This window comes from Drosophila melanogaster, chromosome 3R, assembly GCF_000001215.4.
Source record: "Drosophila melanogaster chromosome 3R".
NCBI lineage: Eukaryota > Metazoa > Arthropoda > Insecta > Diptera > Drosophilidae > Drosophila > Drosophila melanogaster.
In genome coordinates this window covers 11,260,010-11,287,951 of record NT_033777.3, presented here as the reverse complement: position 1 = coordinate 11,287,951, position 27,942 = coordinate 11,260,010, and the positions used below count along the sequence as shown (strand labels likewise).

Sequence of the window (27,942 nt, the reverse complement as noted above, 5' to 3'; positions counted from 1 at the left end):
CTGAGGGTTGGCTATGTACCCCATTATCCCAGACCCCAACACCATTTCACCCACGGGGCCACCTCCTTTGTTGCTGCGGTCGTTTCCTAAAAAGTTCTACATGTGTTGTGTGCTGGGTGGAGGTCCCTTATCAAATCCACCGCAGCGGCAAAGTTAAAAACTATTAACTAAAATTTTCTATTAAAACTTTTCGCTGAAGTAAAAACTTTGCCATGTTGCCAATGTTGTTGCCGTTGCTTTAGTGCCCACAAGCAAGTTTAATTTGTTGTAAACTCTTGTGTTGGGGCGCCTCGACTGAAAGGAAAGCGGAGATGTCCATTCCGGGTCGTCTCCTGTGGCTTTTTTGTCTCCAGAAACTAAATGTTCAACTTGTTCACCGATTCTCTCTGCTTTTATCTTTCCAGATCGCACCAAGGACCCGGCCAGAAAATTGCATTTAGCTCGTGCTTAACTAGAGGCCCACTAACCAAATTAGTCGATAAGAAATGCTTTAGTAATACTAGCTGTAATACCATATTTGTATGTAGTTTGGCTCTTAGTTGATCTATGTTATGCTCGTGCTTATTATTATTATTATCTAATTCGTACATTAAATAAAATGCTTTGAGTTTTGCAATTTTAATTTACGCTTTTTAATATTTGAGCTAAATGAGAAGGAGTAGCAGCTATTGGATCGAATCATCAGTATGTTTCTTAACAGGTTGGTTATAACATAAATAAACGTATATCATAATCTAAGTTACAATTATAAGTTCACCCCAAATATGCCAAGTTACAAGGGCGCCATCTATAGTTGAGTGCTCGCAACTTTCGCAAAAGGGGGTTGTAGGTGGAACGCTTTCTAAAATTTCAAATCAGAAAGCTTTGTCCTGAGCTTTCGGCCTGCTCAACTTGAATATACAAATTAGAATATGACTTAAGGGAAGGTAGTACTTTGGGTAATGTAAGCGGACAGTTCCATTTTGTAATTTCGCTCGAAAATCTAACGTTTTTTTAGTTATCTAACTAAAATAATAGGAATTTTAATCATGAATATTTAAAATTAAACATTATAGATTTTAAAATCTTTAGTTTTATTTATTTTATTTTTTCATATAAAATTGTGCACTTGAGGCCAATAATAAGCTGAAGAACTTAGAAGAACATCAAAGTAAAAATAATGGATAACAATTGAAGAAAAGGGTAATCAAATTTAAAAGGATTATCTTAAAGCTTAGTCGATAATATTTACTTAAAAATCTGTAGACCTGAAATTTCGCCATTGTGGTCTAAACAGGATTCCAAACACTTTCGCCCGAATGAATCCAATTGAGCACATCCTTCCCATCCCCAAACTTCTAGTCTTCCTATGCATAAACATTAACCATTTCCAACCATATTCACCAAGGAACCGGCTTAAAAAAATCGGTAGACAAGCATTTTTGGACCTTATCAACGACAATGCCAGGTCGTTAGGCTTGCATTCAGAATCTGCTGCAGAATGGGGCAGTGGAAGGTGGCATTCCAACGGGAGGAATTGGGCGGCTGGACAGGTGAAGCACAAGATGGCCTCCGGCTGCGGCAAGGTGGGTGTGCTTTCAAAGGCAATCCGTTGGGCACAGAGAAAGGATCAGGAACGGAACCAGGACCACCAGTCGCACCCTAAGAGTCGGCGTTGGTTTTAATTTTATGACTCGCCAGGGTTAAAAACTTGTGCACATAAAATGGGGAGACATGCAAATAAAATGAAGCGGCACAACAATTTTCGCATAGTCGAAACCACTTACACAGAAAGAAATTTGGAGTCGATACGGGGCAATAAGAAAGGTTAATAATAAGGCTGAATGTCTTATTTTTAAATACAGGTACTTTTCCTGCAAGCAAGTCAATATGATTTTTCAAGGATCATGGAAGTAGTGGTGAAATAGTCTATGTGATAACTAAGTGAATTTTCTCTCTGTGTACAAATCAGAATGGAGACGCTGTGCTTGGCATGCCTTTAGGCCAAGGCAGTGGCCATGATTTGTTACAGATTTCCTCTGTCGACTGGACTCGGCAATTGAACAGCTTACGGCTCAATTCTCGCAGGTAGGCGAGCTGTGAGGACAAGTTCCTATGGCAGCGTCTCAAACAATGGCTGAAAAACGCACAAAAAATCGAGATACAAAGGCTGCCTGCACCTGAGGCACATATTTGGGAGGGAATATTAATGGATCTGTGCCATAAAGACGACAGCTGGCAGACACGCAACAAGAACAAAGCACAAATGACAGTCGCCCCGCATTAAGTCGAGCAGAATAAAATATGTGCAGTCGATGCGAGCTGTGGCAATGTGGATTGGGGTGAAGAGGGTTATGGGGTTACGGAAATTTGTTGCCAAAAGTATGCGACAACAAAGGCAAAAGTTCATCATGACAGTTGAAAAACAATAGAAAACTTTTTGGCTTGCAACAAAAGGAAAAGGAAACATGGCAGCCATTGTGGAAAAACAGAAAGGCAAAAAAACCAAACCAAACCGCCCCGAAGAAGGGTTGTTGTTTGGCTTTGCCTAATGGGGGTTGGTTATCTCCATGGTCCTTGCATACTTTTAGGCTTGCGCCTTGAATATTCGTGAAAAGCAAAACCTTTTCTCCCCGCTTGGCCTTTGAAATGAATTTTAATTTCTTGTCTGCGGTGCCCGGGCACCCAGCCATTCACAACCATTCGCTCCAAAGCACCACCCCATCAGCCAGGAATATGTCCAGCGCCCCACATGCAAACAGAAGGACGAACGAAGTGAGGGATCAAAACAAAAAGGAAGAAAGCAAAATCAAGTTGAATTAATTTCGAAAATCATGGCCGCCATGTTCGAGCTGCTCCTGCTGCTCCTGCTGCCACTGACAGCAAGGACGTGTCCAGGACCCGGGGGAATCCCGGCTGGGGTTATCCATCCGTCCCCCATTTCGGTACGTGAACGTTAATCTGCTCGCAGACGTTCCACGCGTTGCGTGTCTCCTGCTTGAGGAAGCGTGGAAAGGAGACGGGGAGAAGGTCCTGGCTGGGCAGGACAGGCCTCATCATCATCGTCGCCGGCGACAACCGCAAAATGGGGGGCAAGGACTCGTGTCACGTAGACGAAAGTAAATCCACTTTCACCCTTGCTTTTGGCCAGTTGTTCCTCCGCTCTGGTCCTCCTCCTGCCAAAACGGCTACCATAATTCGTCACTTTCCCTCGCCTGCCGAATGTCCTTTATCATTTCACATTTTAGACAGGATGCGCCGGAAGCTTTTTACAATTTATAAAATTACATTTTGGCTCATTAATTTTACTTATTGTAGCGCTATTTCGTACGTTATTTTCCCCAATTTGTTTTGGCCCCCAAAAATGGTTTCTAGCGTATTTTGCACATCTCCGGCTGATATATTACCGGGTTCAGACAATAGCTGACAAATGGCTGAAAGCTAAAGCGATGTTGGGAGGATTTACGCTTATTAATTACACCAGACCAGGCTCATCTCCTGGCTAAGGAGATGTTTTCAGTTGAATATTCGACAGTTACAAATAGTCGAAAACAATACGAACAGCCAGAGTGGTCGGTTAAATGAGCTGCACACATAAATCAACGAATATTGAAAATTCAGCTGCGATATGATTAACATTTTTCCTAGTAATCACCAATGTCCTTAAATCAATCCAGCTTAATAATATTAAATTTTCTACTTATTACAAAAAGTTTCTGCAAGACATCAAACCTTACCTTTAAAATTCTGATAAATAATGTAATCAATTTATTTGCCTCCGTTTCGTAAAATATGTTGTGCTGCCAAGACAAATTCTAATTAATATTGCACAAGCGATGATCAAAGAACAATTGACTTTGCTCCAGGGAAAAATAATCTTGTAAGGAATTACTTGTAGCAATCAAAGATGATTTTATTGAATTAATTTGCCAAAGCTCCTTTACCAGCCAATTTGAACATAGCCAATTGAAAATTCATTGCAACCCACAGTCATATTAAATTTATCCAACTAACCCTGTTGGGCAGTAGGAAAATAATGTATGCAATGCTGGTCACTTATTAAATGAACAGTTTTCGGGAACCGCAGTCACAAAACCCCAGACCATTCGGGGATAAAAAAAAAGCAAAACAGCGAACCCAACTGGTCTGCAGCGACGGCCACTCGCACTAATTAAACAAATATTTAATTATAAAATATTTTACTGCAAAATGCAAGCAGACGCATAAAATTTATAGGCAAACTATTATGCGACGCACACGCCCAAACTCATTTGCCTGCTCAGCATAGAGCATCAGAGTGAAAAACCCCCCCGATTCCCCCAGGTGCCGTACCAAAAAAAATCCGCATGCACACTATATTTTCCAACTAAAAGCGCGCAAAAGTTTTTAAATTTAATTAAATTAGAAGCAATTAGCGGGAAAGCTAATAAAAGTTGGCCCAAAACTGCAGTAGCCAGTGCAACGCGCAGAAGTTTCGCCAAACTTTCTGATTACATTTACATGGTGGGTTGAAGGATTAGATCCTGGCACGGGGTCCTTTTTTTCGGTCTGACAAAAGGACAGAGGCCTCGCCAAGTAATTGAGCAAGGAGCCACAGTGATAATTGAGTATCACTAAGTGTCATTAAGTGCTCCACTCGATGTCCTTCGGTGCGTGCAGCAGGCCTTGCTTTAGTTAGTTTGCTTAGTTTACTTAGTTCGGCCCCCATGTCCTTTTACGGCCTCCCTGTTTGGTCGGGTCGCCACTTGGCAAATAACTAAATGTGTTTACTAAACCACTTACTAAACACTCAACAACTGCCCACCGCTCAGCGGGCCCAGGATCGCATTGTTGCTGGCTGCCAGGATGCGAGTGCAACGTGACCAAACGGCTAAAGTTGGGCTATGGCAAAAGGAAAAGGACCCCAAGTGCACACAGAGAAAAGATTAGTGTGTTAATAGGAATTTCGAATTAATTAGTTTTACCTCAGAAGCTGTAAATGGTAGTCATTGGGTTTACAACAATTTAAAGACTCAATTTGTTAATAAAAGATAGTTACTTATATTTCCATATTTAATTATATAGTATAGTATAGGATCTTGAATATTTTTAGAAGTCAGCTTTATGGATCTATGCAAATATAATATTTTTTGGATTTATTTTACGAAAGAAAAAAGAGGAAGCTTCTATTTTACATGAAATGTATATGCTTTTTATTTTAAAGAAAAGTGATCATTTAATATAAAGTATTGATCATATAAAATAAGATAAGTTTAAGGACCAGTGTTATCCTTGTATTTTTAATATTTCATTTTTCAGCAATGTAGAAATGTAGGCTTACTTGACAGTTTTCGTATTTTCAGCTGGCATAGGCATTTATGACTCCAACTGAAAGTTATAGAATTTTTCTTCGGTGCATTGTGGGTTGGGTGGTATTGAGGAGACGCACCACAGACGCGTCTACTCGGCCGAAGGAAAAGCGCAGCAAAGGGAAATCGTTTTCATTTTTCATAATGCTGTTAACTATAGTATATATCCCTCTACAAGTTTGTGTGTGTTTTGTGTGTGTGTTTTTGTGTGCACCGACCGTCACCTCCCCCCGCTCTGCTTTTTTGAAGCCTGTTCATAGAACACGCACGCAAAATATAAATGTTAAAAATAAAATGTGAAAAAGCAAACAACACAGAATCAAAGGCGTCAGTGGTGTATGTGTGTGTGTGTGTGTGTGCTTGGGGTTTTTGTGTGTGCCGAGTTAGCCTTTTTTCCCCCTTTTAGCCAGTTTTTGTTGTTTTATGCTGCCGCTGCTGCAGCTGCGACTGCTGCCTGGTTTTTCCTGCTTTTTCTGCTGCTCGCAGTGGACGGAAGCAGCAGCCAATGGCAGAGCAGCAAGTAGGTGGAGCTTAAAAAAAGACAAAAAATTTCCCCAGCGAAAAAAGGCAAAAATTGGGAGCGTCAGGTGGGTGGCTTCGACTTTTTGCCACGTTTTTCTATACGAAGCCGAACGGTTTGTGAGAGTGTATGCATGTGAGATTGTGTGTGCGTGTTTCTGTGTGTTTGTGTGTGGGCAAGAAACTTCCGGTGGGATGTTGGAGTTTTTCCGTGACGAGGGGGGGTTGCGAACTGGGAGGCTGTGGAGCTGGAATGACAAGGCATCCTTGCTTTTCTTGCGCCGTGCATATTATTTGATTTTATTTTATTCAAACTCTTCTGCTTCTTCAGTCACTCGGCGAGAGAGAAATCCTTCGGCTGGCTGTCCGGCTCTCTCTCTCTCGCTCACAGGACACGCTCTCTCTCTTTTGTGCTCGGTTTCCGTTTAGTGGGTGGGGGGTGGTGGGCAAAGAAAGTGCAATGGCAGATTGCGTAAATTGTTTGCATCCTGGCCACAAGGAAGGCAAAGATGCAGAAGCATCTCGAAAAGAGAAAAGGAAAATGAGAAAGAAACATCAACGATGCAAAATGTATAAAAATGAACTTTATCAAGCAGTTCCTTTAATTTTAAATATATTTATATATATTAGCATTAACAATAAAATGAGTAATTTAATTGATTTAATTTTACGCTTCCATTAAATTAGGCAAATTTTCCATTAGGCAAATTAAATATTGAATATAAACACTTCAGGTTTATTTTTGCGAACTCAAAAGCTATGATAATTAAGATTGTTTGTAGGAATCGACAGTTGCTTGTTATTTAAATATATGTTTAAATTATTTAAACATATGTGATTATGTACCTAATTAACACTCATATTAAAAAAAAAGTTCCACAACTAATTATTGTTAAACGAGTAACAATTCGACTAAATTTGTTTAAGTTAGATAGAGTTAAGTTATGATAACGTTAAATGTCTAAATAGAATTAATCAAAGAAGTCATTTAATTCCTTATGTTAGGAATTTCCTATGAAAAGCAGCTTATAAAGGTTATAGAGATTTCCATTTTTTCGTTGTAAAGAAATCGCCATAATTAGAATTCTACTTAAAATACTTCTTTAAAGACAAATCATCTTGACACCAAAGCAGCTGGACGCGGTTATTCAAATAGAACGAACATGGCTAACAGTTTAACCTTGGACTCCTTGACATTATTTCCAATTTTCCCACATATAACCAGAATTTTCCAAAACCAAATTAGAGGCTGAGAAATGCGTAAATTCGCCACGGACGCAAAGTAAAATTCGCATTTTGTCGCAACTGTACTGTTTTTATCCTTTTTTGTTGTGCACGCTGCTTTTTCTCTTTTTTCGTTAATTTTGTGTATACATTTCGCATCCTTTTCACCGTACGGCAGAGAAAGCGTCAAGGGAAATGGCGAGCAGAATGGCGGCCAACTCCAAGTCATCCTTAAATGTTAATTTTGAATTACGAAATTTTCCATGTCAGGACTCCCTCATTCCGCACAGAACGGGATCCCCAAACCGAAACAGAAAAAGGGGAAACTTGGTAGATTGGGGAGCGTGAATAATTTAGGGTCTTTGAGCGATTCCCCAAAAAAAAAAAAACTAAAAAACCCAAAAAAAGGCATATAAACAGATAAACAAGGAGCAGGCGGCAGGCAGTTCAGAACCCTTTTGGCAAAGGATCCAAGCGAAAACCCTTAATGCCCAAATAGAGCTTAAGGTCGGACAGGGGGTGGAGTCGGTGGGTGGGTTTTGAAATATAAATGAGCCAAGGGGAGAGCATCGCATTTTCTGTATGCAGCAATTTCGATTTTTGTTGTTGCTGCCTTTGTATGTTGCGGCATTTTATTTTCTATATGCGAGTGAAACGGGCGAACGAAAATGAGAAAATAAGTGGAAAAAACAAAATGGCGGCTCTTTTTTCTCTTTTTATGCGTACTAAAAAGCGCCCCAGAGTCCGTTGGCCAAAGAAAAATGCGAAAAACAAAATGCAGCGCTCGCAAGAGCGAGCGAGCGACAGCATAAAACACTGAGCAAAAATCGCGAGTGGTCTGGGTAAATGGGCGGTGGACGGTGGACAGCGCTGGGAGGTGGAAAACAAAAGCATGAAAAATGCCGTAGAGGAAAAGCTCATGATTTATGATTTAAATTTCGAGCGCGTGGTGTGAAGAGCATGCATCCAAGCCAGCCACTCACCCACATCTCGTGCTGCCATTTCAGCACTTTTCACGTCAAATTCAGCTCTTTTGGGCCTTTTAAATGGCAAATTTTCTGGCCTTAGTCTTTTAATAACTAACAAATATCTTCGTTTTATATGGAGGATTCAAAATATGGCAACTATCACGTTGAAATTGTAAACTTTATTAAAAGAAATACCCATTGAGTTTTGAGCTATAAAAATATGTAACAAATGTAACTGAATTTCATGTTTCTATTGACAGACATAGGTCTTCATTTCGTACATCCCATTTATGTATTATGAGTAGAAAAAATGCTTAAACATGACGACACTGCCTACATCCCTTGTCAGTAAGGATATCTGTGGGTGTATGTGTGTGTGTGCCTCCTCTGCTTTTGATGTGTGTCGCCTGCAGACGCAGGACAAGGGCAGCCAAATACTCCTTTAATTGCCGGGCCGCCCAACCCCAGTGCCCACCTTCACGGCCACGCCTCCTACCGGCGAGCAAACTGTCGCGATTCAATTGAAGCTGTTTGTTTTAATTAATTACATTAATAAGTTTTCCTTGTTTGTGCCGGCTCACATTGTCATCATTATCGCGGCTGCTTCATCAGGTAATCGGCTCCACCTCAGGAGATAACAGTCAGGGAATAATGCCCCATGAGTTGTAAAATGGAAAACGCATTAAGGAAAAACTCGGAAAATAACTAATAATTAAGTTGGCTAGCCGACAACTTTAAGAACTATCAGTTAAAATAATAAGAAACTGGACAGAATTTAAGCCAAAGATGGCGCATATTGAGTTTCATTTGTATCTGTATCTAACGAATATTTCACAGCTGCAAAAAGCGCGGCAAAGGCGATTTCTTTATTTTGCCAATTTAATCGTTTGCATCTGCACACAGTGACTGTAACGTTTTTATTTTTTGTTCCGCGCAACGAAATTGAATTGAATTTAAAGTGAAAACCGAGGTTTCACCTTTTTGCATCTTTGCGCTGTGGGCTGCGAATCCAAAATGGCCGACCGGCTAACTTACCCCCTTTTTTCGTTAGCTTAAGGGTTTGTTTAGACTTTTCGGACCATTCCAACCCTTTTTGTTCGCCAACAGGGGTTGGGTGTATTTAACGAAAAAGCAGCTGGGAGTTGCAATTATTTTTGCCGTGAATAATAAAAACCGCTCGATCCTCGAAAGCAGCTGCGGATTATTGTTGGGGATTTCGGGCTAAGCAATACCCTTCGAACATTTTCAAGGCCTTTGATAAATAGTACTTCTTGCGAACGATTTCCATTTCCAATCCATCAGATACTTAAACACAAAAGTTGGAGCTTTGGCACACGCACGGATTACCCATCTCTTTGCACATTTATCAGAGCGTATGGCCATATATATATTTTCATTTTAAATGCAGGCTGCGTACGCCAACGCCAAATTACAGACGACATTACATAAAATGCCCGCAAAGCCCCCCCCCCCCCCACACACACCCATCAGATCTGCGAGTCCTGTCAGAGTCGGCCGCTTCAGCTGCAGCTGTGTGCGTGCGCTCGTCGTTAATTTAAAATTTTACCATTTTTAGTTTAAGCCGACAGGCAAAAAGTTGGGGGGAAAAGCTTCAAACTGACAGCCAAAACGAATCGGGAAAGTCCTACAGGAAGAGGAAGCTAAATCAAATAAGCGAACATCTCGTTTTGCAGACTTAAATTAATATAACACTGGGGTTGCTCCAATTAAGACGCCATTACTCTAAACACTGCTCTTATTCATATTAACTTTTAATTGGATCTAGCAGACCATGTTGCTCACAAAAGTTTGCCTGCCAACAATCCAAATACAACTCTCATAAAACCGAAATTAAATTTATATATAGCTAGGAGCAGTATTCATACTTATTTAAACAATAACCAGTCCTAATACTTTTTTAAACAATACGAAAGAAAACCAGCTTAAAAGTCATTTTGTTTGTCTTGTTAATATTTACCAATAGATTTAATATTGCATATGCATGGGTCTTATTATAAATATATCCTTCTAGAAATATCTTCTAACGAAGTGTCATTATTTGCCAACTGTAGGGTACGCCCGGTTCCAATGGATATCCTGAAAAATGAACACAAGCGCACACGCACACACCCACATACACGCAAGCTGGCGAATAGCCAGGGCGATAAAGGTTAGAGGGAAGCACTTCAGCTGGAGAGTGAGCCTGGTCGAGATCCTGATCCTGGGATGCCAATGGGACTGGGACAGATAGCCACAGAGGAAAAAAGCGCCAACCCAAAAACCAGTTGAGTAAATTATGTACTGCAACAACAAAAGACACGTCGGTAATGTAAGCCCACAACGCACAACCAACCACACACTCACAAGAACGCACACACATGCAGCGGCATGGCGATATGGCAGTTTGCCAGTGTATGTACGTATGTGTGGAAAAAAGGTCTATGTACAGTAAATTATATTATATGCGGCGATGTGTGTGCACTAAATAAGGTAATTTGCGTATGCGGCCGCCCAGCGGCAACCTGAAGCGGCAACAACAAGCAACGTCAACAACATCAGTGCGGCAACAACACAAATTCATTAAAATGAAAAATGAAATTCAACATTTTTGAAGTGTGATGGAAATTTGTTGCTTTTGTTTCACAGCCCTGGGAATTTTGCCCCATCCGCCTGCTTAAACTTTTACCATTTTCACTCAAACGTCAAATGTATGTATGCACCTGACGTTTTAGTCAATTTTCACGTAACAATTTAAATTTCATTAAGAGCCTACTAAATTCGAAGGCAATGTATAAGTTAAAGTTTAATGAATTTCCTACAATTTATGTTTCATTTCCATTTGAATGCTTTATAGTTTAAATACCCGCTATAATTCTTATCACACACAAAAGATATCATAGCTTTGTTTTGAAAAATATAATTTAGGTGAAAGGCATCAGGATTTAAAAAGGACTCTACAGTCCCCATTTAAAGAAACCTTTCAAATTCAATGCATAATAGAATTTTTATAGCATTGTTCAACAATTATTATAACATTAAATAGTGCTAAGCCAAATTTAAGATTAATCAAGCTTCTCAGTCTGTGAGCAATCCTCAAATTGCCCCAAAAAGAATTCACACTCCCCATAAAATCCATCTGATGAAATGTATGCAGTAATCATCGATTAAACGTCAATTAAACTGCAGACAAACAGCTGATTTTCGGCCTGCCATCAGTTTTCAGCCAAAAAGGACAAAACGAAAACATTGGGACACTCCACATACACACACACATACACATACGCGCACACTTTTCCCGCCCGTGACGTCATAATGTAAACATCATAAAAGTGTCAAAAAAAAGAGAACTTAAAATGCGCCGCTGCAAAAGTGGCACCCGCCAACAAAAAACAAATTGCAATTAAATAAAATAAAAATAAAAATGCGCTGCAAAGAATGCGGATATAAAATAAAAATACAAACGAAAAAATGGGAAAAAAAGCAAATGAGCGAAAAACGACGACAACTCAAATGGCAACAATGACATTGACAATGTCAATGAACGGCCAAAAAAAAGGATAAAAAATCCCGCACACACATATGCGAAAAGCAAACAGCCGAAAAAAGAGAAACCCACCGAGTGGGTGGAATGGGCGGTTGAAGGAGAGACACGTGCCGGAGAGCCAGAAAACGCAGTGCAACCGGCAATTATCATAAGCAGCAGATGCAACAGCCTTCCATACAAGCGTATTCATATGTATGTATATGTGTATGCGTATGTATGCACGCGGATGTGTGTGAGTGCCAGCCGAAAAAAGAATAACTAAAAGTGTCCGGGAGAGGAGAGACGAATGCCAGACTGTGGCTGGTCATTCATTTTTTTCACACCAGACGGAAAATGGGCGGGCGGTTTGGGGGCTGGCGTTTAATTTAATGCCAATTACGTGTATGAGCCGCATTAACACACATACACACTCACACCGAAATGCATACTGCTGAAGCACACACACACACACACACACTTTCGCCGGGGCGAATTCGCAAAAAAGCTACAAAAAAACGTCGCCAGCCAAAAAGTATGCTATGGAAAATTCGACGAGTGAAATGACTTTTGTATGGAGGGTCCTTCATTCTTTTTCCTCTTAAGTTTCCAGTTTATTGGTCAGCATGGTGCGTAATTTATGGTTCACCCCATGCTAAATATTAAATCAATATTTAGTTCATTGTTAGTTTCCACGTAAGGTTCACATATGTATGTATAAAAAAAAATGTGAACTTATTGAGCTTTGACTTTTCAATTTTGCGTTTACCAGTTTTCATTTAATTGAATTAAATTATTCGTGTATTTAAATAAAGACTGATTTTGCAATTTACGTTTTTATTTATATCATCAATTAAGAGTGCCAACGATTTTTTATATAGAAACATTTTATAGCAGCAAAATGAATATCCCTTTAAAAGATTTCCAGCAAAAAGTCTAAATCTAACTATTTGACTTAGTTGTTTCAATTCATGATTTTAAATGATTAAACCTTGATTAAATAAATCCAGATGCCTCGATATCCCCAAGAATTTATTAAGCGATTTACGCAAACAATTGCAGTGTCAATTGGGTCCTTGGGCGTGGGAGTTAATTTCTGTTTTCCCGTCCACAGTTTATTGCACTTAATGAGTGGGGTAGTGCTGGGACACTGGGCGGGTAGGTGGCCCGGTGTCTGCCGCTCGTCTGCCAGCTGTGATGATGCATGCGGAAACGGCGGACTCCGGTTACCCCGGGTGCACCAACCGAAAGTGACCCACCCATCATCAGCCATCGCTTAACACACAATGGGAATGAGGAAAAGCGAGAAAAATGAGCGCAAGCATCGCACATACGCCCCGTATGCCGAACAGCAGCAGAGGAGGAGATGGAGGATGCACCCGCCGGCTGACCAGTGTCCTCGTCCTTCACCCAGAATTATTTTTGTACACTTTTTTTCGGGCGCGCCCCACCACCACCAGCAACAATAATAATAACAACAACAACAGCAGCAGCAGCAATGCCACCGCCGCCGCTCTTTACATAATATGCAATTTTTATTTGGGTTTTTCCCAAAAAAAACAACAAAAATAAAAACGACGGACGAAAAAGAAAAAATAAAAAACAAAGTGACACCGCCTGCATTACGCATGTGTCCGTGTGCGTGGGTCAGCTGGATGGGTGTGTGCGTATTCCATCAATGCACGCATTAATAAGCCGGACTCTCCCGGCCACCCGGCTCCACGAATCTCCAGATACCCGGATCCTGTCCCGGCATACGCATCCGAAACACAGAATCTGGGCGCCGGGTACCGATGTGGCAGCGAAATCGAAAGTGCTGGGTTGCCAAAAAAAAAAAACAGGAGCAAGCCAAAAATAAATCAGAAAAAAACGGGTAAAAAATGCAGTGGCATCGAGCCGAAATGAGGGAAAGGCTGGGGAACCCCAAAAATAAATATAATTGCAGCCAAAAAATAAAAAACCAAATGAAATGTGCACTCGCGAAAGTGAGAGAGAGAGAGAAAGGCGAAATCGAATGCGGAGAGCCGTCGACATTAATCGACTCGAAATTGGTTTAATTCATATTTAAATGGAGCACAACCCAACCGACGACCAACGAGTCCAGTCCAGTCCACTGGAGAATCACGGGGGTCAGAAGCAACAGTTGAGTGCCGCTCGCGCTCTCTTCTGTTTTCCGTTCAATAATTCAATTAAGCTTTATTTATGGCAAATCAAAATTGACCGTTCAACTGTTGCCCTCGCCACGCGTCTAATTCGCACCACCCGGCCTTTCACCCAAAATGATGACCCACTGCGGTGGCCATCAGGTGTCCTGCGTGGAAATTATTGTTCGCAATTGGCCAAATAATTGACCAGACAGGGTCGGGGCCCTTCAGTTGCCATACACCAACGCTTTATTTATGATTTACGATTTGAATATTACTCTAATTGTTGCTCCATTGTCGAATCGCAAATGTTTGCTGGCATCTCTGTAACGCATTTTCGGTTTTCAATTCGTTTCAGGCCAATAATGGTGTACAGCGAATATACCTGGCGAATCATGAGAGCAACGAAAAGCAGATCAGCACATATACACACATATATATATATCAGCACTGGAATATAATATAATAAACGACTTTAAGCTTGAGTAATAACCAGCATTTGTTTGCGTATAGTTTTAACTTCCTTCGCATATTATTTCATTAAGAGCTGTCCTTGTTTTCCTTTGCCTTTTCCGCCCTTCGGTTCGCTGGCTGCGCAATTTTAATCAGCAAAAGGCATTCATCTTGTTCGCCAAACTAATTTTTTATCTTGCCAGCCAGGCAGTCCGGCAGGAGCCACTGAGTGGGAGCGAGCCGGGCGGAGATGGGGTCCTGGCACTTTCCGTCTTTCAGCCAGCGAGACAAGGCAATGCTCTACGTTCTGGTCCCCAAAGAAATGCCGGCAAAACACAGCAGAAAAAAAAGTGAAACAAGGCTGGCAGGACGAACAGGATGCGGCACAAGTAAATGGTGGAAACTTTTAACGCCCTCGTCCTGGGCCCTGGATTCTGAATCCTGGGTCCTGGGAAGCTGCGGTGCCAACTGCTGCAGCTGCTTCGCATTCGCATTTATTTAACTAACAGTAAAAAATTACTTTTGCCCAGGACGTTTCTCTCCCTGGGAATTGTCCGACCAACTATGTTGGCCAAAAGTGGCAGCCGGAATGGGAATGGGTATGGAAGTGTGGGAGTCATGGTGGCAGTGGACTCCGGCGAGGACATTCGTTATGCTTAAGCAGAAGAATACGAAACTGTACTTGACAGGGCCCACAACCAACCCTGCAGCTCTTGCTAAACTAATAGCAAAAAGGATCCCTTTGGGTTTCTATACATACATATATACGGGGAGAAATATAAAAATAAATGAAAAAGCTGGAAAAAGTAATGGCCAACACGGCGCATGGAGGCCATCATCTTGGGGGTAGAGCAGGGATGTGTGTCCGCATCTGTGCCTGTGTCCGTGTCTGTGTATCCTGCAAGTCCTGGTCCTTGCTCGTTGGTCCTCAGCTCGGGGTTGTTTGCTGAATGCTCTCGGGGCGAAAGGAAAATGGCGTCGCCTTAATTTATTTTAAGTGGTTGATGGTTTTAACTTCGAGCCAAGGATGCCGCACAAAGGAGCCGAGCCCTTAAAGCCACTCGTTTTCCGGTTTTAGAAACGAAACGGACAAGAGTGGGCGATATAGACCACAACAAAACCGAGGAAAATCAACCCGGGCATTGGATGGCATTGTGCCGTGTTCTTTGTCTAGCAACCGAGAACCCAGGAACCCGAGAACCCGGGAACCCAAACCAAGGACCCAGATCCGAAGCCCCGGCTTTGTCTTTTCTATAAACCATTATGCAAATAGCCTCAGTGGGTGCCCCATAAAGCCCCAAACTGCAAGAACAAGTCAAATTTATGGGCGACTTAACAATTTGCCGGACCCAAGCAAAAGTTTGGCGAGGACGAAGACCCCAAACTCGGTACAAAACTGTTGGGGAAAATCACGAGAAATTGCAAAAACGATTAAATATAGGCTGGCAGGCATCCAGGAGCAACAACATCCTGCAAGCCCTGCAAACGAAAGCAAACGAATGCAAATTAAAATCTTCCCCTTAAGTCGACGGCTTCAGGATTCCCAGTACCGCTCCACATCCTTGCCAGCCCTCGATGGCGCCATAAAAAGTATGTGCTCGTTCACACAGACGTTCCACTTGCCAGGACCTCCTCGACCGTCATCCCCAATCCTCGTGCATCGGGCATTTTATGCATAGGGGAGTCATTATATTGAATTGAACGTTAAAGCGCTGATAAAATGTGCAACAAAAGGACGAAAGGACGACCAGCGGGCCAAGGCAAAGTGAAACGTGAACGAGTTGGAGTCCATTGACTCACCGCCTTGGTTGCATAACCCAGCCATCAGCCATCCTCATCCTCATCCTGTCCATCCCCCCCTCCCCAGACTTTAGCCCATCATCGTCGTCATCATCATCATCACCATCGCCATCGTTTCTCTGGGCAGTCGAAAAGCCAGTAAAGCAATTGAGGCCTCAGACACTTAAAATGTAAGCCAAAGGCCGACTGTCTGCCTCTGTGTCGGTGTGCCCATCCAACTGTAAGTGTGTGCAACTGCACTGTAAAGAAAACATAGATATAAGCAAGCTAACAATAAACATTTATCCTAGAAATGTTTTTGCTTTAAATTTATATGCTGTATATTATTTAAATAAATATTATACGTAATGAGTATTAAAAGTTCTTAGAGTTTATTATATTACAAGTCTAAACTTATTACATCTTTTTTTTTGCAGTGAATATGCGATTGTTGTCCGACGATGTTCGTAGATGTCAGCCATAAGATATTTCCATAGACACGCAGGCAGCGAAGGAGCAGGAGGAGCAGGACACCCGTATAGCAGCAACCACGATTGAGTTGCTAGCTTCGTCAGACACCAGGCCAGACTTCGAGGGGGATGAGGACCTAAAGGATACTGGCTCAGGATACTCGAAAGTAGGCTGTTACTGCACAAGGGTATCTCAAGAAAAAAAAAAACATGAAAGTATATGCAAACTTACGGACGGAGCACGATTTAAAATATCACTCAATCGAAACTTATTTTCAGATAAGCTTAAAAATAAATGGGATCAACTACATAAATTCATATTTTAAAAGAAATGTTTAGTTTCTAATATCATATTCACTTAATTTAAAAATCTATTTTCAACAATGTGTAGTTACCAAGAATTTTTACTTTCTTATTTCACTTCATCAGTATAAGTTTTAGAGGTTTGTTAAATGTTGTTCTTAGGCAGCTTCATTGCGTTTTGCTACAGTATTAAATCTTGTTTGGATGACCTTATGTATCACCCTAGCGATTTCGATTTGCACCCTTCTCGCTCCAGTCGTCGTATCGAAGTAACTGCCTACTTCCTCGATGTCCTCGAATGCCTCCAGCTGGGCTGGCCCCTCGTCCTTCGCTTCATATCCTGTCAGGAGCTGACTTTTTCCTGTTGCCGCTGCTTCCTTCCTTCCTTTCTTCTGGCTCTTATCTTCGTTTAACTTTCTACCATGTTATGGCCCGTTATCTGTCTGCCCGTGTACGTGTCCTTCGTGTCGGTGTGTGTTCGGTTTCTATGTGTGTGTGTGTGTGTGTGTGTGCCTCCTCGTCTCTGTTTGCATTTTTGAGCAAATCAAGTGAAATTACATTTTTCTATGCGATGCTCTTAATGTTATTTGCATACGTATCCTGCAGGCTACAATATTTACAAATGAATGCAGTCCGGTGCCGTTCGCTTGGTCCTTGGTCCTCGGTCCTTGGGGGCTTGGTCCTTTGGAGAATCAGACAAGCGGCTGTTGAACCAACCACCTTAACTGCCCAACTTCCCAGCAGACCAACCGCCCAGCCGAACTAACTACGTTTGCGAAAATTCTTTCATATCCTTTTCAACCATCGTTACGTGCCCTCAAAGTGCCATTTTGTCACTGGGTCCTTTTTCTGCTACTTCCACTTCTTCTCGCACTCATTCCGCCAGCTGTCATTTGCATTTGCCTTTCCTCCTTCCCACTAACTGGCATTAATATTTGTTTTCGTTTGATAATTTTCTTTTGCTGCCTTTTATACTTTTAAGTGCACGTCCTGCCATTTCCAGGACCCTTTCTCCCCATCTCAGCTATTTTTCCAACTAGTTTCTATCTGCGTCTCTGTCGCTCGCCTCCTTGCCTTGGCCTCATCTTATTGGACTGCATAGTAAGTGGCAGCAGCCAAGTGAAAAAAGGACGACAAGGACGATGAAGAAGAGGAATGCCGGCGAAAAAAAAACCAAGCCACATTTAAATGTGCTCCGCCCCTTTTCTATTTTAAAAATGCAAAGCATTTGCTTGGCTTTGCTTTGCTTTGGCCTGCCTCCTGCTTCTGCTCCTGCTTCTTGCCCAGGACCTTCTCTCTTCTTCTTCGCGGTTTCGTCCTGCTGCTGGCTCTTTCTTTTAATTTATTTTATATCGCTGCCTCCTTTTTCTGCGCGACGACGAATGCGAAGCCAAAACCGAACGCTTTTGCAAAAAAGATGGAAACGAAGGACTTGGCTTGAGGTCGCCTTGACTCGCCTTCACCAATAAGATTTTCGCTAGGTAACATTTGAAAAAAGGATATCGTGAAATGGTCGGGCTATATAACAGGAGGAGGGAGGTCAACGGGTACTTTTAATTAATTGTTGCTAAGCAATTTTATGAAATTCAATCAGAGTTTTGACTGGGAGTACCTCCCCAAAAGTAAGATATTATAAAATCGGTTTCTTCACAATAAAGTAATAAAGTAAAAAAAATGACAAAAATTAAGCAAATAAAATGAATATATAAAATATTGATACAAACTTTGTAAACTTAACTAGTTTTATTCATAATTCTTATTTATAATTTCATTTGGTTAAGGCTTATTCATAAATTATTTGTGTTAAAAATTAAATCTGATTAATTCAATAATAATTAATAATTATTTTAAAATATATTGCTGTACCAAAAAATTAATGTTCAAAGTATAATAATAAATACCTACAGTTTGAAAAAATAAGGTATCATTTTATCCATTTCGCGAAGAGAATACTGCTCTCTCACTCCTGGATAACTTAATTATCCGCAGAACCACCACCTGGTGGTTGAAAGCTGAACCCTCAAACCATTTCTCCGAACTTGTTCAGGAAGCCAAACAACAGAGGGCGCTACTATTAAAACGGAGCGAAATTGAAAAATCCTGAGCGAACACAAAAAACTGAAAGAGTTTGAAGGAAACTGAGCGAATTTTGTATACCTAAAATATAATTAAAATTGGTGTCCTTCTGTACATTTTAAAAGGTATATAATATTTAAAATAGCTTAAAGATAAAAATAATTAATTATATATACAAACAATCTAATCATGGTTCGTGTGATTTACAATTCCAAAGTGTATGTAATAAAAACAAACAGGTGCTCAACCAAAATACATTATTTTTCGAAAACATCCGTGTCGAACATTTTACACACCCCAACAAGGTAAAGATACCTCCGCCAAGTTGTCCGTTAAAAACCACCCTTAGATGCCCATCAATCCTTTGACCCGTCCAAGTTCTGCCACTGACCAGTTTGAAGCGAAGAAAATCCTGAGAAAATCTGAGAAATCTGCGCAGCATCTTCGGAGGTTTTTACCCTTTTTTTTGGGAAGCTGAACTTGCAGTTCTTGGGCCAAAGGTTACTGACCATCAGGACCAGTTCAGGTCCCAACCAGTTGCAAGATGCAGAGCGGCCAACAGATACAATGAGTGCGGAGCCTGGGAAACTTCCCGGATGAGGAGCGGGATATGCTGGTCCAGAGTCTCGACAGGAACAACTCGTAGACCAATTAAATGGAATGCCAACAAAGAATGTCGTTTTTTTTCTCGTTTCACTCGTTTTACTTTTGCGCTATAAATAAATGCATGCATTGCCTCCTCACTAGCTCCATTCAATTGCTTTCTATCTCTTTTGTCCTTTTCGATGCCGTCTCTCTAGCTGCGGAAAGTTTTTGGGCAGAAAATATTCTAATGAGCTACAAAGTTCCACCTCCTGAATGAATCTGTGGGGGAGCAGCGACATGGCTGAGCTTCCTGCCAGGACGGAGACAGCTTCCGCTGGAGAATCAAATGGAACTTCAAGTGAATTTGCCATGCAGGCTGAAAAAAAAACAATTTTTTGAAAATTACAAATGTTTATTTAAAGTAACAGAGGCTTTAATTAATTATACATAAAATACCAGAATTTAGTTCGATAGTTCGACATTGACAAAAACCGTTAATAACTACTATTCAACACACACTTTTTGGTTTTATATTATATAGCTTTGTAAATGTGTATTGAAAGATACCTTTGCTATGTAATCGAAATAACCCTTATCGGTAGAAACCAACGACAAGTTGGTCGCAATAAGCTATTAATATTAAAGCAAGTTGCACCACTCAGCAGCTCACGTGTCTTCGCTCGAGGACCTCTTTCCTTTGCCTTTGCCATTACAGGACACCCGGCGATGCGACTAGGACTACGCGACTAATTAGTTTTGGGGCTCCGCTCCGGATAGCTCCATCCCATCGCAGACCCATTCAAAGTTTGTTATGCAAAATACGGCGCGTATCTGGGCAAGCAAATGAAGCTCATTCAGCCACGCTTTGGATATCCTGCAAGGATGTGGCCAAGGCAGCGCCAGAAATGATGGCCAATTGCCAGCCAGGAATATTTGATAAGTTGCAGCAACAGCAGTTCGAGCAGCAGGTCCAGTGCATAAAGTATCATATTTAATATTTATGGCTGTCCCGCCGCGCGACCTCCTCGTCCTGTTCGTCCTTCCGCAGGAAGGCGTTTGCCTAACTGCACAATTTGTTGAGAGCCCCGACCACTAATATCGAACTCGGCGCCAGCCAAGCCAATAAATCGAGCTGGCGAACCCCAAAACGAAACTCTAACCTGGACTGGAGTTACAGTGGAAAACAACACATAGATAAGATATTTTCAAAATAAAAAAATACATTCTCGTACTATAGTTCCTATAATAATAAATATAATACAATGAGTAAAGACGCACAGCTTTTTATTTAATATATAATATTCGAAAACAATTGCATTGACGATTTCTTTCAGTACACTATCCCCAAAATGCAGCACTGGCTGTTTGTTGCTCGGTGGGTTGGCTGGTAATTATAATTCGCCCAGCTCGTGAGCAAAATAAATTAAGAAAAGCAAAGTTCTGCATCGGAGTTGGGCCAGGACACTGTTTTGCTTTGCTCCGCTCGAGGCGAACGGCATGCTCCACTTTTATGCAATTTGCCACGGGATGAAAATTCTTGCCTTAGGTGCAGCGGCAGCATCAAGGAGGCTGAGAACGGAAAGGCCATGTCCTGGAAATTGCATTTTCGCCAGCCAGCAAATAAAATTGCAACAAGGACGAGAGCGTCGAAACTTTTATTGAACTTGTGAGTTGAAAATTCGAGCTTCGCTCCTGCCAAGCCCCTCCCAATATTCCACATCCTTCGGCCGCCTTTCTCCGCCGCTCTGCTCAAATTTTGCCAAGGCACAACATTTTTCGATGCTGGTAAAAGTTAACTATGAAAACCAAAGGAAGTTAACGGTTGAAATTAGTAAAAATGCAGAAAAGTTGATGAATTTTCTGGGGAACATGGAGCGGATTTGATGGGCGCCAGGGTATGGAAATAAGAGAACTAATATTGTATCACTTAAACATTTCAATTAGATGTGTTGGTATTAATTCTATAGTTACATATGTTACATAATGGTAGAGATTTTTAAATATTAATCTTATATAAATTTCAAGGATTCGCTCCTGTTTTGATCTGGCCACAAAATGCTGCCAGGCTTGGGCGAATGGGTTTAAGTTTCGAAGCTGGCCAAGGCAAGGCACCCCATTGACATTTTGCCCAAACTTGATGTTGATGTTGAAAATTTTTCATCAAGTTGCATAAAAATAACAACGAAAAACAAAATGTTCCTTCTTGCTGTTTTTTCTTGTTGTTGCAAACAAACTGTGAGGAAAACTCATCTAAAATGCATAAAATTTGAGTTGATGAACTGGCAGAAGAGTGGAGAAGCTGTGGAGGCGATAGAGGCGATGGAGCAATCAACAGCAAGCTGCTGCCAACGGCAAGAAGGAGGCGGCCTCCGATGACTTATGGCCAGGACATGCAGAATGTGGGCGAGTGGCGCTCAAAGTTATTGGCTAATGCGAGGCTGCCAATTGAGGCGAAACGAACGCAGGACTGGCGCAAATTTGTGAATAATTCAGAAATCAATTTCAAATGGGCCCCAGACAAAAGATGAACAAGAATCACACACTCTGCGCAGACAAAAGAGTAAGGCCAAGTTGGAGCTGGAGATGGAGATGGAGGACACTGGAGATGGGGGGGGGCCTCAGAATGGACACTGGAGATGTCCAGACAATGGCCAAGAATGGCAAACAATTGAACCGAACATGGCAGCTAGATGGCAGCCCAACAAGAAGCAGTTAGATTCAGAGCAGCTACGAGCCTTGGCTTTATAAATAAATAAGAGCGCTGGAAATAAATGCAAAAGGATCTGGCTGACAGGCAGAAGGACATGTGCATATATTTGAACAATGCAGCAGCGGCAAAGGCAAAGGCAGCCATGAAAGGCAGCAACAAGAAATCAAGAGCAAGAAACAAGGATGCACAAGGACCAAAGCGTGCGAAGGACAACATCCAGAAGACACACACACACACAGACAGGAGGAGTGATGCTGTCTGGCCATAAGTAAATACACTCTAGCACACACACCGAGCTGAATTTCTTGTTTTATTTCGGCATTTTATTGTTGGCAAATTCCTCCCCAGCACCAGATCCTTTGCTCCTTTTTGCACAAGACGTAGCCAAGGGCAATGACAACGACGATGGCAATGGCAACGGCAGCGACAAAATAAACCTAAACCTCAACCAAGATGCAGACTCTAGAATCCAGTATCCAGACTCCACTTTCTCACCCTGCAGGTCGGCTTTTCCAGGCAAACTTCGTTGTGTTGCCAAATTAAAGTTTTCAATTAAAATTTGGCCATTGTTGTCATTTGGCTGCCTGCCCTCCTCAATCTTCCCAGCTTCTTGTTGTCATAGGATAGAGCCGAAATCTGCTAAGGGGCGTGAGATGAGCAGGAGGACCATGTTGTATCTCCGAGCCTGCGAGGACAATCAAGAATAAGTTTAAAACTTCCGAAATCTGATTTGATTACTGTCAACTCACTGAACAAAAAATGACCAAAGGAACTGGAGTTTTGTATTAAGAAACGACGTACCATGATTTACTAATATATTGATATATTTCTTTTCAAACAATACACATTGTAATATATTTGTATATTTTATATTTATATTTGGATATTGAAGATATTGAACAGAAACTCCTATTAGAGACGTAAGCTTTAGTTGAAGTATGGTATGATTTTTTTCCAGTGCTATCTAACTGGGAAGCAGATCTATCTCGGCTGATTAGTCAGCGAATCCCACGCACAAAAGCGCATCATTAATATCCATAAAGGTCGGGACGACTTCTGACCAGATGGATCACTTTAAATCAGAGGCACAAAGGCTGCATTAGCTTCGTTTGACGGGTCGGCGTTTCGTTAATTAGCGGCTCATTCATCAATTTTAATATGATTTTGAAACATCCAACGGGCTGCCACCGCAACGGGCGAATGAAATGTGGGTCCTTGAGAAGATGCCACATACGAATGATTATGTATGAGGCAAAGGCAGATATGTTGTACAGCATAGTTCTTTACAGTTGAACAAGCTGGTCACTGGTAGGTGGATAGGCCTTCGGAGTTGGGGATACTGGGGAGCAGTGGGAGTTATGATAACATTCATTTGCCTGTAAATTTCCCAAAAGGCGTGTAACAAACTTTGGGGCGCTGCTCGAACTATCCTCGAAAGAGGGAGGTTTGGGTCCAAAAAAACACGCATGGCCAAACATAAGATGTGAGGGGGCGAGGATGGCTGGATGTGAGTATACCATGGGTCGGGTGTATTTCAGTACAAAGGATTATTTCGTCTCGACCAAACATGCAATTAATTATAAGCTTAAGGCCTTGGGTCCCGTCCCTTTTTACGGCTCGCCGCTTGTTGTTGTTGTTGTTGTTGTTGCTCCTGTTGTGGCACTTCCACATGGGGCTTGAAAACTTGAAAGATAATAACCTTAGCTTACAGCCAGACTGAAACAAGGACATTGTGCCTGCGGGATGAGTGGCGGCAGAGAGGGCGGTCACTACAACTATTATTTATTCCCAAAAGTTTAAGGCAACATCATTATCTTTTATGCACAACGGCATATCCAACTCCTGACAATCCCGTGTCCGGCAAGGATGTGCCCTTCCAACCCTTTTTCCAGACCGGGCTCCTTGAAGAAAACGTTCCTGGGGTTCGGATTTTCTATCTCTGTATGTATGTACACACACTCTTTCATTAAAACCCACTCGCATACGCCCGCATAAAAGTTGCTGCGGCCATATTCCTGGCCAACAACCCCCGAACTATATCCTTTTTCCTGGGTCCTGTGGGCGGGCGGGCGATATTCTGTGTTTAGTTTCACAAAAACTTTTCAACACCATCAGCTCAAGACATAAAAACTTATCGCCTGCCAGTCTACCCACCCTCAAAGCCTTTTCCACCCGCACTCCGAAGTCGAGTTTGCGTAGAATCCAACCCCCAATTTGATCAATTTTCGGAACGAAGAGCTCTTGGAGCTGGTCATTGTGGTTGTTCCTTGAATATTGGACAACTGAATATCATACTTTATTCTGAAATCATGGTGCGGGGCATAGAGCCCTCAAATATCTTAGCAGACGCCTTATTTGACTTGAGGGTTGCGACAATCGATTGAAAAATCCGAAATACAAACCAAAAATGTATAATATGACAGTACGTTATTATACTTAAATAAAAAACGATTTAATATATTAAATAAAATTATATTTATTGTGATGCCTTGTGTCATACAGCATCTTAAAATTTTTCCAACCCCTTTAGCTATCTTCCCTGCTAGCCGGTCAGAGGTCAAATTGACCAAGATTTTCTCACACTGTTTTGGGCAGCTTTTCAACTCTTTTCTCCGGCAACCGGACAGGCGGGTTTTTGGGAACCTTCCTTCGAGCAGCCTCCTCCTTTTCGCCTGTGGGAACGGATGCTGTCCAGTTGTAGAATCACCTCCGTGTGGGAAAGATCATCTTCGAGGAGCACAGTGGCAGTGTCGCAGATGCAGTGGAGTGGAAGCATCCAAGACTAGCTGTGAGTAATGGCAGGGTCGAGCCTTATCTAATAGTTGGGGCCAAAAACGAATTGCAGTGGCAAAAATGGGAGGCATCCTTTCGCCTCCTTCCGCACAATTCGTGTGTTGCACAAGAACTATTCAAACTTTCGGTCATGGCATAATACCTCCAGTAACAGTTGAACAATCCAACAATCCGGCAGTGACCAGGACGAGGCACGTAGCCGGATTTAATGTCCCGCAGTGGTACTTGAGAAAAAGTAGTTGGCACATTTTGTAAATGGCCATGGGAATGGGTGGTCATCGGGATGGAGGTGCTGCTAAGAACTTTTACTTTGCAGCTGAAAAGTAATGGGAGATCCTGAATGGGTCCGCTCCGTCTCGCTCTATTCGCAAGAAACTTTTGCCAAAGCAAAAAGTTTGCTCAGCAAAAAGAACCTATATATTATATATGTATATATCTATGTGTACATACGAATCGTATATAATGTAATGCAATAAAACGAAAACTGTTTTGGCCTCGGCACCCAAGCCCAAAACCAAAAACTCAAACGGAGGGCCTTGGCAAGAAAACTTTCTCGTGCAGAGGGAGGCGAAATTTAATAGAAAATGTTCTTGTTGGAATTTTCATTTATAAATATTCCGGAGACGGAGTGGAAGGGGATATGGCAGGAGGAGACTCTAACTATTTGCTGCAGCAAATTCCAAGAAGTTTTAGCCAAGCTTCGGTGGCAGAAGTGGCAGAAGTGGCCGGAGTGGGAGAAACGGGGTAAATGGGCCAGGAAATGGCAAAGGATGAAAGTCGCATCTAGCATGGCTTTTAAATACATTCATGTACATAACATTTTGTCGACTGGTAGTTTTTTGCAACTCTTTGCTTATGATTTATCGCAACCATCAAGAAGAGGCCCCCAGCTTCAATTTTGCTTAAGTGGAAGGCCGAAATGGGGGGACACTCGCAAAAAATATTAGTAACATCTATTATTAGCCTTTAATTATAACTAGCAACCTTTTAAAATATATCAACATCTTATAAGATCCTGTAGGTTTCACCAAAATGTTTTTTTTTTTCGATTTTATATCATAATAATAAGAAAAAGGACTACTTAATCAATGAAAGGACGTCCTGAAAAAATTTAAATTTTTTGAGATAGCATAGCATTTATAAAAATATTTCTCTGAATGCAATATGGGGCGTTTAGGTGGGACACACGCAATTTGCACGCTGCTTTGGGGGATTGGTGGGTGGTTTTGGGCGCACATACTCCACGGCCGAGTGCTTTTCATGTTCCACTTTTGATGTTCGACCGCACGCATTACGGATCTGCCTTGGACGGAGCAACTATTCCGGCATCTCGCCGCCTTGTGCGGAAACTTTCCCCTCGTCAAAGTCAGCTTAATTAATGAACAGCCTCCTGCCCACGCAAAAACGTTGGGAGGACGGGTGGTGGCAGTGGAAAATCAATATTCAAATGCCCGGATGCGGAATCCTTTTTGTAGCCCTCGTGGCGACATCAATTAGAACACGTCATCTTGGCCGCCTCCGAGACTCTCGACCAGCAATGACGGTACAGTCACACACACATACACACACCCATACCCGTGCACCAAAAAGTAGAAGAAAAGGCGTGGCATGGTCGAGGGGTGAGGGTCTGAGAACAGGTTTGTGCGCTTGGTTTCGTTGTGCCAAAAACTCACCCCCAAAATCGCAACAAGATGCTGCCGGCTGAACAACCTCCGCCCCTAAGCGATTCTAATAAGAAAGCGGCGCCATTTTGAATTTGAGAACAACCCCCGGTTCTGTAGGAGGATAATAAGTGCGGGCCGAGTAAGCGTGCTTCTTATTTATGACATTTTTATGCTAATGGAATCCGTCCGCATGTCTGCGTGAGTATGTGTGTGTGCGGTGTGTGTGTGTGTGTGGCCCTCGGGGATTAAGGCCTCCGATAAGAAAACACTGCGAATCCTTAATATACTCGTTCGTCTGAATGTGTGTGTGTGTGTGTGTGTGGTGTGCTGATTGTTGCAGATGGCGGCAAAATAACGGACATTTTATAGCGGGCATTAAAATATTCATTAAGGAATCTGGAGCAGTAGAGAAATGAAATCAAGAATAAGTATATAAATTATAATTGAACGGAAGGAAAAAGAGATATCCTATGCATCTCCTGGTATTTAATTCAGCATAAAAAGTCTGTCAAATTTCCTTGCATTTATTAAAGCAGAAGTCTTGCCATTTCCTCACATCCTTCATTAAAATTTTTATTAGTTGGTTGGGAAAATTTCAGCTCCCGAAGCAAAACAAATCCCAACTCAAAGCGTTGAGGGGACAGAGCCATTAGGCACTTGTGTCTTTATGGCGCTGATAAACTCTTTTGTAGGAGGAATACTTGCAGCTGACATAATTATAAAAGGAAACAAATGTGTCACACACGGACACACAAGCGCAAAAAAAACCCATATATACATATTTTCCGAAGGACTCTCGCAGGACCCACAGATACAATTACAGCAGCAGAAACAGAAGCCAAAGCAGAGACACATATCTGAAGGGTTCAAGCTGAAACAAAAGGATTCTTCTTTGGCATACAAAATCGTTAATGATAAAAATACAAAAATGGGTAACACACATGTTTAATGCCAAATGTGGCAGCGAGACAAACACTGCTACAATTCGCTTGGTCAGAGGACAAAAAAGGACACGCACACACTTACACGCAAAGGACTAATGAAAGCAAGGCGCAGAGTGCGATATTAACATAACTCGAATTTTGTATGCGTTTTGGAAAGGAATTATTTGGGATTTTATACAGTTTCTAGATTAAATTTTAAATTTAATTTAGATGGCGAAAAATCATAATATTTTTTACTTCAGCTTCTTGATACATTTCTTTCAGATTTCAAGTTCTCCACTGTCATCGGTAGGATCGAAAAATCCCAACCACATTCCAGCCACGCCCCCATTTAAAGGCTGACTCGATCTGCAGACCAGACACGACCGGAAGCCATTTCCTTCGCCAGGCTAAATCAGCCAAAAATTCCCAATTAATTTGTACATCAATTTTCAGGCGTAAATAGAAACCGACTACTGCACCC

At 41.8% G+C, this 27,942-nt stretch overlaps 1 long non-coding RNA gene across 1 annotated transcript in view; it reads left to right on the top strand.

Annotated features, from left to right (window-relative positions):
- Positions 1 to 18,537, top strand: part of lncRNA:CR31386 (long non-coding RNA:CR31386) — a 36,194-nt gene extending 17,657 nt beyond the window's left edge. The window contains exons 3-5 of the long non-coding RNA NR_048373.1: positions 405 to 700; positions 10,111 to 10,322; positions 16,372 to 18,537. This is a non-coding gene — a long non-coding RNA (long non-coding RNA:CR31386). The remainder of the gene's footprint in view (positions 1 to 404; positions 701 to 10,110; positions 10,323 to 16,371) is intronic.
- The last annotated feature ends 9,405 nt before the right edge of the window (positions 18,538 to 27,942 follow it).